Consider the following 11,867-nt stretch of genomic DNA (forward strand, 5'->3'; position numbering starts at 1 on the left):
ATTTTCTTTCCTTTAGAGAATGAAATAGTCATACAAATGAGGATTACCTAATATCTAAGTAGCACACCTTAACATGTCTATGTCAGACACTACTAATTGTCCACTAAGAGCTTTGCATCTGCAACAACAGAGCTCTGATCCCCTCAACCCTCAGGATGGATGGACAGAGCCCAAGTGGCTAGAGTACCTGGGCCAGTGGACGCTGTCTGCATATGGTCTTTACAAACCTTTAGTTCCCTCCAGGGTGTCACAAAAAAATATCATTTTTATGTTCACATGACATTAAACATGTTAGGAAGTACTGATCATCCAGATCTCTATTCTCCTCTTCTTTCTTATTTGAGACAATCTGATTTTGTTTGAAGCAGAATGTGCACTATGTGCTCAATAAAAAATACTCAGTATCCTGGTTCCCTTGCGGTTAGGGATTTCCAGGTGACAATGGTTGCTGCCAATGCAATGCGAGCAGAAGTCTGCTAGATGGGTCTTCTGGGAAACCTAGACTTCCCTAGAATGTTGGTTCTCAAAGTGTAGTCCCTCAACCAGCAGCATCAACACATCCTGCACTAATGACTACTCTGCACCAAGGCATTTCAGGGCCCACTTCCCTTTCAGGTTCGACCATTACAGAAACGAGAAGCACTGCAATCATTCCAAATGGGCACAGTGTGCAGAAGGTAAGAGGAGAATTAGGGCTATTAGAGCACTTTATACTGGTATGTACTTGTTACAAATGCACATTTTTCACCCAGGTCTAGTAAATCAGAAACTGCATGTATTCATTATTAAATTGGAAATAACTGATGAGCACATATATGCACAGGGGGAAGTAAAATTCAGTGGAAATCAAGCAGTGGTTGGGGGGAGAAGGGGAGGGGCAAAACCTACCTAATGAGTACAATGAACACTATTTGGGTGACAGGCACTCCTATTGCCATGACTCAAGTTTTACAAAAGTGATCCATGTAACCAAAAACATTTGTACCCCCTTAATATTTTTAAATCAAAAAAAGAAAGAAAAAGGAGGAGAGGCCCAGAGATCATTTTATTGGCAAGTGTCTAGATGATTTTGATGCATGATAAATTTCCAGAATTAATGTCTTAAATCTAGAGTAACAGTTCTAAAATTGGCTGAGAATTGGAGTCACAGGGGTGACTGATACTTGGGTACTATTCCAGAGATTCTCACTGAATCGATCAGGGAGGTAGCTTGTGCCAATCCCAATCTCATTGTGATACTGTCCTATCGCAGATGTTTCCCTCTTGCCCTTGGGGGATTCTATAGAGTGTAAAGGCCAGAAGAACCTGGACCCTTCCTTAGTAGCACATTCCATTCTGTTCAGAATTATTCAGTGACAGAAAAGACTAAAACTGTCTGCATTTCTGCTTCTGTTCCCTTACTTGTTGAAAACTCGAAAACTCCACTTTAAAAGTCAGTAACCTAACAGGGAGAGCAATGCCAAGAATCTTGTGTTTCCTCCTCATCCATTCTACGTCTCCGCAGTTGTCCTAGAAAAGGATTAAGTGCGTTAGATCCCAAAGGTCCTAAAGAAGTTTTAAATATGGTAGCAGTGGTAATAGTCCTATGGAGTAATCAAAGAAATGTTGTTTTATGCTAACTGTAGGATCCTCACATAGGGAGACCGTGTGTTTTACACGTGTTAATGTGGCACATTCCGAGCATCCTCAGGGGGTTCATCGGATGCCTCCAGCTAAGGCTAGCAATGGCTTTGCCCCAGCATGAGGCATGCTAAGTAAGCAAACTTGGTAGTTTAGACTGTGGTTTGTGGCTCTCCAAGTTTACTTGTTTATTGGCCTCTAGGCTTTGCTAAATTGTTGGCTAAGTCAGCCAAAATGGGCACAAATAGTCAAAGTTGGATTCTCAGCAGTGTTTAAAAACAGGGTTGTGGTGAATGAGCCAGACTAGGTGGAGTTGATACATTTGGTAAAACACATATTAGCAGTTGATGGTGGTTTTGTTTCATAGTGGGGGTGAGCGGGCACAAAGAAGAATAAGGCTGGGAGAACAGTAAGCCTACGGACTTGATGTGGAGGTAACAAGTCGCTGAACTGAAAGACAATTTAGTTGGAGTCACTTCGATAAAACTGACCTCATGGAAATCACATCCATTACCCACCTCAGTTGCAGAGGATTATAGCAAGTTAATGCTTAGTTAGGACAGCTTTTCTCGAACTTACAGGGCACACACTCCAGTTTTAAAGGAAAAGCAAAAGTTTTCAGTATTCATAGTCGTGACATAGGTAGTTTTTAAAAAAATGTTACTGATAAACAAAGAAAGGCAGTGACCCGATATTAAAATTACCACTGACATGGTAAATAATGCTTGCTGAAGAAAAAAAAAATCTAACCATCCAATTTTAATGTTTTATCAATGTACATGCAGATCTGGGTCCTCTGAGAAACAGATGCCAGGATGAACATGCAAGAATTTTATTAAAAGGAAATGCCTGTGAGAAAAAATGAGGAGGGACCCAGGGAGTTCCAAAGAAGTCTGATCTCTTGTGAAAGAAAGAGGGAAAGAAGATTGAGTGTCTTAGACTACTGGGCGGGCTAAGGCCAGACACTGGGGAGTCATCCAGCCAAAGTTGGCCATCAGAGCAGTCCTAATGTCTCAGGTAACACTAATACCCTGTTGGTATCTTCACTGAATACTATTGCACTTGCTAGTCTTAGATTATCACAAGTAGGCACACAAATGGTATTCATTCAAGTTGAGATAACACTAACCTCTAACAAACAGTATCTTTTGACATGGAGATGCCTGTACAACCATGAGATGTTCAATGATTCCATTTTCCCACCATTTTTATGTATTGTGAAATACTATTGGTAATACTTTTCAAAGGTCATTTGAACTTGACTTGCCACAATTTCATTTTCACTTTATGTCTTTCTTTGTTCCTTTCTTGGTTGCCAGAAATGATTAAAAAGCAGTATGTTTATGCCTTTTTGTGATTGCAAGTTTAATTTTTAAAGTCACTTGTTAAACTACAGTGTTGTTCCTATAAAAATATTTTTTAGTTTTAGAATGACTAGTGCAAAACAAAGCACTAGTTTTTATAACTGGAACTGGGAAAGTCATTCAACTGAGTAAATATATGGCTTTGTACCATTGCCAATCTGATAATTGAAGACAGCAGCCTCATGACAGCCAGTTACATGAAAAGTTAAATATCATCTTGTTCCTAGATCGTATGTTACAAGTATGAGTATATGGATGCGACAGCAGCACTGCATTCACATGCTGCCTGGATTATCTACATTAAGGATTCTCAATCCCAGCCCTGGAGTAGAATCGGGGCACTTCTAAAATGTGTATCATTGCCTGGATGTCACCCACTGGAAATTCTGATCAAATTGATCTCCAGCGGAGCAGAGTATTCATACATTTTAAATATGTAGGATTTTAATGAAAATACAGTGTTTTTAGATTATCTTCAAAGGTAAAGGAAATAGTTATCATGGAGATGTCTTGAATGTTAAAAAATATGATCATGGGTAGTAGAGTCACTTTGGAAGACAGTTTGCAGTTTCTTACATGACTAAACATATTCTTATCACGTGATCCAGCAATTGTGCTGCTTGGTATTTATCCAATTGAATAAAAAACTCACGTCCATACAAAAACCTGAATACAGATCTTTATAGCAGCTCTATTCATTGTTGCCAAAACTTGGAAGCAACTGAGATGTCCTTCAGTAGGAGCCTGGATAAACTGTGGTATATGCAGACAATGAAATATTATTCGGCATTAAAAAGAAATGAGCAAATCTTAAAGAGATGTTACTAAGTGAAAGAAGCCAAGCTGAAAGTCTACATACCGTATGGTTTCAATTGTATTATGTTTTGGAAAAGACAAAATTATGGAGACAGTAAAAGAGATTGGTGGTTGCCAGGGGTTGGGGGAAGAGAGAGATGGATGGATAGAGCTCAGAGGATGTTTAAGGAGGTAAAACTAGTCTGTACTACTATAATGGTGGATATATGTCATTATACTTTTGTTAAAACTCACAGAATGTACAGTACCAAGGGTGAACCCTAATGTAAACCATAAACTCTGGGTGATAATGGTGTGTCAGGGTACGTTCATTGATTGCAGAAATGTTCCATCTACTGAGGTGTGTTGATTAGGTGGAAAGATCATGTGATTGGAGGCACAGGGATATAAGAGCATTCTCTGTACTTTCTGCTCAATTTTGCTATGAACCTAAAGCTGTCCTAACACATAAAGTTTACCAATTAAAAAATATCATCATGAGTCTGACACTGGATTAAGGAAAATGAATGCTAGTTTAATTTTGGAGTTAGAATTGGTTGTACACACGCTTATTTCCATTTTTCTCTTTCCTTGAATTTATCATATTACCAATTTTATTTTCAAAATATAGCTTATTTTTATAACAGATTTTAAAGGCAGTTCACTGCAAATAAAACTTCATAATGATGCAGTAGGAGTATTTATTTGACTTCAGAAGCAGAATACTTCCCAGGCAAAAGAATGCTCAGGGCTTCACTGATGTTGGGAATTGGTCAGCCTAGGCAGATTAGTAAACAAACTCAAGTAATACTATATCAACGGAATTCGTACCACAGAAAAATTGGGGTAGCAAAGGACTATCTGAACATTTCAGATGAAAAAACTGGAAAATTTGTAACCGTGAAAAATGGACGATTTCCTTCAAAGCTGGCTGCTAAAATACATTTGTTTCATTCATAGCTACCAAGCAAATAAACAACTTTCCCAAATTTATTAGACCACTAAAAATAAAACTTTCATAATATTAAGGGAGTGTGTTTTCTTTTTATTTACATAGCTATGCAATAAAATATTAAGTCTCAGAGAATAGCTCCATGTAATTTAAGAGTCTTAGGCTTTGCACTCTCTTAGACCTGGATACTAATACTGGCTTTACCGCTTAATAACTCTGTAGTCCAGGAAGGAAATTAACCACTTGTAGCCTCAGTTTTTCAAACTGCATCATGAGTAGAAATATGACTCATGGGTTTCTTTTTTCTATGAGACTTAGGTAAGATAATGTATGTAAATCACCTGGCAATTGATGCATGGTTGTGGCCACATTAATTGTGAATTGCTATTATTACTAACAAAAAATATATGGCACAATTCTAATGATTCTTGTTACTTTTCCAATCAATGGATAGTTCACAAGGTTTTCATTTATTTATGCATGTGTTTTTTTTGTTCAATGAACATTTGGGGATTCTATAAATCAAGATCCAGAAACACAAACATACTCCCAAGACCCAAAATTGTGTATAAAATACCCAAGATTTCAAGACCTGCCCCAAATTCTACATATCAGCCCCTTAGTTTTCAGGCTGTCTATTTCAAAGTTTGTTTCGAAGATGGTGTCATATAAACTGTAGATTTAGAAATGATCCTGGGTGATTCCTCATTAGAGAACTCAAGGGACATATAAGAACACATATCTTCAACGGAATGATACAGATGCTGGCGCTGGTTTCTCTGGTAACCTGGACTCTACCTACCCAGACCTCGGATTCCTGTGGATCTGCCTTACCTTCCCCAACCTCTCTAATTTTGACTTTTACTTTGTCCACACCCAGTGTACCTGACTAACATCCTTTGAAGAAAATAAGCACCAGATCATGAAGCTCACTGCCAAGATTTCCTCTACCTTTCAAGACTCCTGGCACAAAAGTTAGTGGTCAGTGTGATCATTTTGTTCCTTGCCATATAACCACGACCCTGGGATCTAACAAGCCTAAATAGGTATTCTTCGACCCCATCCATGCACTCAGCTGAGGTGATGTCCTAGCAGCCGGAGCTGTCAAGAAATAGATCTTAGGAGACCTGTATCTTCTGCCACCAGCAACACATTTGTGGGTTCATGACAGGTGATTATGAATCCCTGCAAGCCTCAGTGCTTATGAAGAGGGGAGTTCCCATACCATGCCCTTTCTATTGGTTGTCATGCCAGGCCTTCTGTTTTTTAATTATTCCCTTTTCTTTTTTGGCCAACACCAAAAGAAGAAAAAAAGAAAGAAAATATGTTATTATTTCTCTTTAATCTCCTTCAGTTTATAGTAGCTACCCAGTATTTCATGACATCGATGATTCTGAGGAGTACCAAGGAACTATTCTTTCAAATGTCCCTCAATTTGTGTTAGATTGATGCTTTCTTGTGATTAGATTGAAGCCAGGCATTTTTTGTCAAGAATACCAAAAAAAGATATTGTGTCCTTCTCAGTACTCATATCAAGGGTTCATTGGTTGAAACATCTTGCTGATGATGTTTATAACTAAATACAATACAGGATACTGGGATAGGAAAAGGGAATTAGTGGAAAAATTGGTAAAATTTGAATAAAGTTTGTAATTTAGTTAACAATATATCAACATTAATTTTTTTTCTTGATAATGATACTATGGTTATATAAGATGTTAACATTAAGTGAAGCATGTTGAGGGACATAAAGGATCTCGTACTATTTTTGCGAGTCTAAAATTCCATTTCGAAAGATTTTTTTAAAATGCAAAATATAAACAAGATGTACAGGGAAGATGATTGAAAGGCCTGGCAGTTTATCAGCAAATAATACATTTGTGTCTAACCAAGTGTTGGTTGAAATTATTCTATATACCTGCTTAGCATATTCCGCATTGAAATAGGTAAAAATTGGCCATATGGAATATAGAAATACAACATTCGATATCTCTAGTTACAATGCTCAAAAATAGTTTGAAGGATAACTAAACGTATTCCTTTCTCATCTCCTTTAAAACTAAAAATGAATTACAGTAGGCACTTCTTTGTTCAGGTTTGCATATATACTGTGAGACTACTTACTCAGAGTTCAATGCTATGACAGGCTCAAAGTCTATGTGGTTGTCCTACATATTAACTAAAAAGTAATTTTAAACATTTCATCTCTCTTCTCCAAATCCTCTTAGAGTTTTCCTTTTGTAATATAACTCTGGACCAATGCAATTACATTTCAAATCAGAAGAGGTTCAGGAAAATAGTATAAGAGTAAATCACTATTTTTTTTAAGGCAGCTGGAGTTTATTAAGTTGAAAGATTCCAAAGGCTTGCCTGAGAATGTTTTTAGAAATTTGCATTTGAAAATGTTAGGCAAAAATGAATATTATTTGTTTCAAAAATATGTTGCTATTGATATTAAAACAAATACTAAAAATAGACAAAGAATCTTGTTTTATCATTTGTGAGTTGCCTGTGGCATTCTTTTCATTTTGGTGCTATTACTAAGTTTGTGTTGCTGCTTTTTATATGAATTGTTTGAATCAAAGCAGCTGCTTTTGCTGGGACAATAAGCCAATTTTCCTAGACATTTTTGAGGACATGATTTAAATGGAAAATCATTCCAAGAAGTTGTAGGAGGACTATCTAGGCTATATTAAATAGGTCCACAGTGCTCACTATGCCCGTGTAACTTCAATAAAAGTCAATTATGAATACAAAGCATTGGCATTTATATATCCAAAATATAGTCTTATCCATGTGGGTGAGCATCGTTGGAAAGCCTTAACAAGAAGCCTAGATTTTGCTGTTTTTTTTTTCCACACAGGCATACTTGATTTCTTTCATTTTTCTTTTTTCTTTTATTTATTTATTTATTTAATGCAGGGTATTATAGGGGTACAAACATTTTGGTTACATGAAATGCATTTGCCTTGCTCAAGCCAGGGCCACAAACGTGTCCTTCCCCCATACAATGCGCCCCATCTCCATTAGCTGTGGTTTTAGCAACCCACCCGCTCTACCCTTCATTGCCCCATCCCCCCTACCTGACCGGCACCTAGTGAGTATTACTACCACGTGAGCACCTCAGTGTTGATCAATTAGTACCCGTTTGATGGTGAGTACATGTGGTGCACGTTTTTCCAGCCCTGTGATACCTCACTTTGAAACATGGACTCAATTCCTGTTCAGGATAATATACGAGGTGTTAGATCACCATTGTTTTTTCTAGTTGAGTAGTATTCCATGGTATACATATACCACATTTTATTAATCCGCTAATGTGTTGATGGACATTTGGGTTGTTTCCATATCTTTGCAATTGTAAACTGTACTGCTATAAACATTCAAGTGCATATGTCATTGTTATAGAATGTCTTTTTTTCCTTTGGATAGATGCCTAGTAGTGGGATTGCTGGATCAAATGGTATTTCTACTTTTAGCTCTTTGAGGTATCTCCAAATTACTTTCCACAGAGGCTGTACTAATTTGCAGTTCCACCAGCAGTGTAAGAGGGTTCCAATCTCTACACATCCACACCAGCATTTGTTATTTTGGGACTTTTTTTTTTTTTAAGGTGAAAATTAGCTGCTTTTATTTATTGTGTTGGAAACAATTTTATGAAATGATTTGCATCTCTACATTTGGGAAATTGCTTTGAATAGCTGTGAAAATAGCTATGGCATGGAAAAACATATGCAAACTAGCTTCACTGCCTCCAGACTAGGTTCTTCTTATTGATCTTAGATGGCATCACTGCAGCAACAGCAGCTTCTGACACATGGAGAAAGAGTAGCAAAGTCCTACAGTGAAGCTGTGATTACTGAGGTTGAACTATTCATTCCACTAATCCTCTAACTTTCCTACAATCATTTTTCTGCAAATAGAACCCTACTTCTTATAGGATGAACTAACAAAACGAGATTTTGCTTTAAACAAAATTACAAACACAGGAGATAATTCAACAGAACATCCAGCAGTGGAGGGAATGGGAACTACTACAAGGCCTTAATCTCTAGCCCAAATGATGAAGCGAGGTTTTTCTAATGATGATGAGTCTAAGGATTGAAATTAAGTCTAAAAATTCTTCTCACTTCTCTAGGAGTGATTCTAGCTCTTCTTGCAAAGAGCTAAGCTGCTCCTTTTCTCGGTCTTCCTTTTGTTTGAGTTCATCCAGCACAGCCTGAATCTGTTATTGAGAGCCAGATTTTTCACTTTCATGATGAGATACTACTATCATTTTGCCCTCTTCTGGGTCTTTTCGAGCTTGCCTTTCATGTTATCAATTTGTTTCTGAATTCCCATAACCAGCTGATGGGTTCCTTCATTTTCTTGGTGCTGTTCATCTGATGTATTTAGCTTGTCTTGTAGCTGTCTCTCCAGATCTTCCTCAGTGTCGATGATGTTTATATCTTCTTCATCTTGATGCTGTGTCTCATCTTCCTCTTCACTGCTGCTGCTGAGGTCATTGAATATCTTCCAAAGCTCATCATGTTCTAATGAGTCATGGCCCTGCCGGTGACCAGACATTCCTGGAGAGGAGATATCAAGGGCTTGATTTTCTGTCTCTTTTGTTTCATCTTCAGCAATTATTTCCCACTGAGTACTGACAGCTGCAGCATCTGTACTCAGCAACCGTTTAACTTCTTTTTCCACATCTGGAGATTCAGTACACTTCTTCTTTGCTGTCTTCCGGAACCTTCTTTTTCTGACATTTTTTAGAGGTGGAGTAATTCCATGGTTCCAGATAAACTTTTTCTCTTTTTCCTTATCCTTTTTCTTGCTTCCGTTGGGATCGGCACTAGCAACTGGCTCTTCCACAGGAGGACAGAGATCACCATCAACTGTAGCTACAAGCATCTGGCTGATATCAGCCGTCTTATAAAAGGTTTTTTTATCGCTAGTTTTCAAGCTTTCCGTAACACAGGGCAGGTCTACCAATTTGGAGGCTAATGGGACCCCGTCCACTCTGACGATTCCATGACGTCCATCAGGGTGTAACTCAACTGACAGTGTGTCCTTCAGGTTGCCACCGCCAGAATGAATTGCCCTCCTCACAGTAGAGGCATATTCTGGAGGTAGGCGTAAGATAAACTGGCTCTCTAGCTCATGAGGAGCATCATCTTTGCTCTTATTCATCTTGGTTTCTTTGTGACTTGCTTCTCCTCTAATAAACACTTCTTGCACTAGAAAGTTCCAGCTGGCTCGATCCCAAGATGACAGATGAGAAAAACCGCCAGTCAGAGTGTCTCTGCAAAAAAGACAGATTTTAGAAGAAAGTGAAAAAACTAAACTAGCAGAAAAACATAGATTGGTTGAGGGTTGGAAGGAAGGGTGCCTGAAACTACAGGAGACTCCACGGGAAGATGTTGTGGAGTAGAACTCAAAGGAGAAAGGCGTCAGCAGGGTCCAACCCTAAGAGGCTTGGAGACCAGCAACAAGGGCAGGTGGAGCAGATCACTTTCCCCTCCCTTGCATCTAGGACTGCTGGTGGGCCCCTGAGCGGTTGGAGAGACCTGCCAACACCAGCCCAGAGATGGCTGCCGCCAGTGTGCAGTGAGCCTCTTGCGGGCTCAGCACCGGGCTCCCAGCTCCCTTGGGGCACCTCCCCGCGCGCAGACCCAAGCCCATCAGCAGGCACCATATTGCTCCATTCTCCCCTTCCCCTTCCCTACCTGTGGGTGCCCAGTGAGATAATTCAGCCACCACACGGAGGCATCTCCAGGGAATGGAACCTTTCCTTTTGGGGCCCTACAGGAGACTGAGGGGTACTCAGACTGCGAGCTCCCTACCCGCCAGCCCTCCCAGGTGCTGCTTGCCTGGTGACTCCAGGAGAGTGGAGGAAATCCCAAAGTAGAGTGACATCGATCCAGCTTGGGCACCCCATGGGTGACTCGACATCAGCACTTCTCCCCCTGGCATGGTCAGGGATTGATCTCCAGGGTCCACAGGACAGGCCTGCAGACCAGACCCCGTACGCCCAGGCCTCGATCGCATTGCCCCGGGGCACAGAAGGGATATTTGTGAACGAGCCTACTGAGGAGTGTGTGCCTTTAGGGGCAGATCAGCATGCTTGAGGGGCAACTCTCCTCCCAAAAGAGGGCTGTGCACCCAGCCCCGGCTGCAATCCTGGGCAGGGAACCTCCTGGCCCACGTCACAGCCAGGGGAGATCCACTGGCCTGAGACCCTGCCTGCTGGCAGAGGCCCAGGAGAAACTACAGAATAGTGGAGGGTGGAAAGGAGCCAGGCCTGCTCCAGAGTGCAGGTCTCAGACAGCCCCACCCTCACACGCAGACTTTTCAGCTGAGTGGGGCCATTTCAGCCCCTCCCTGGTAGCTTTGCACAGAAGCAGAGAAAAGACCTTTGACCCCTTCTAACAGCATTTGTGGACCTTGAGGGCAAGCCCACCCAACCCAGCTCCACCCAGATTCACTCCCGGACTTGCCCCCACTAAGAGGGAGAATAAGGACACACCTGGAAGTCCCTGGGCCCCACTCACAACCTGAGGTGGTAGAGAGGCTCTCCAGAGGAACAAGAGCTGGTTACAGGACCCAAAAACAACACTGCAGCCTGTTCCTCCCAGCAAGTGCCACCTATTGAAAGGGAGGTCATTCTGCACACACTTTTACTGCATCTATTGACTCATCACCGAGGGTGTGGTTGAATCCCATCCACAAGCACCACCTACTGGCTCAGAGACTAAACAGAGCGTGTCATTATCCAAACGAAAATCTAAAGAAGGAAAAACTGATCCAGATGAGAAGGAACCAGTGAAAGAACTCTGGAAGTATGAAGAATCAAACGGAAAGCACATCCCCAAAGAGGAACACCAGCTTTCTAGCAATGGACATTAACCAAACTCAGAACAGTAAAATGACAGAAGAAGAATTTCAAACATGGATTATAAGAAAACTCAATGATATGCAAGAAAAAATGGATAAACAACACGAAGGAAGCTACAAAAAAAATCCAGGACTTGGAAGAAAGAAAAATTCACTAAAGAAATTGAAATATTAAAAATCAAACCGAACTCCTGGAAATGAAGAATTTATTCAGGGAACTACAAAACACAGTGGAAAGCCTCAAGAACAAGGTAGAT

The 11,867-nt window shown here is 40.3% G+C and overlaps 1 pseudogene; it reads right to left on the reverse strand.

The window, feature by feature from the left end:
- Positions 1 to 8,857: 8,857 nt before the first annotated feature.
- Positions 8,858 to 9,906, reverse strand: LOC105805711 (annotated as a pseudogene).
- Positions 9,907 to 11,867: the final 1,961 nt, after the last annotated feature.

This window comes from Propithecus coquereli, unplaced genomic scaffold (genome assembly GCF_000956105.1).
Source record: "Propithecus coquereli isolate 6110/MARCELLA unplaced genomic scaffold, Pcoq_1.0 Scaffold131, whole genome shotgun sequence".
In the NCBI taxonomy this organism is placed as follows: Eukaryota; Metazoa; Chordata; class Mammalia; order Primates; family Indriidae; genus Propithecus; species Propithecus coquereli.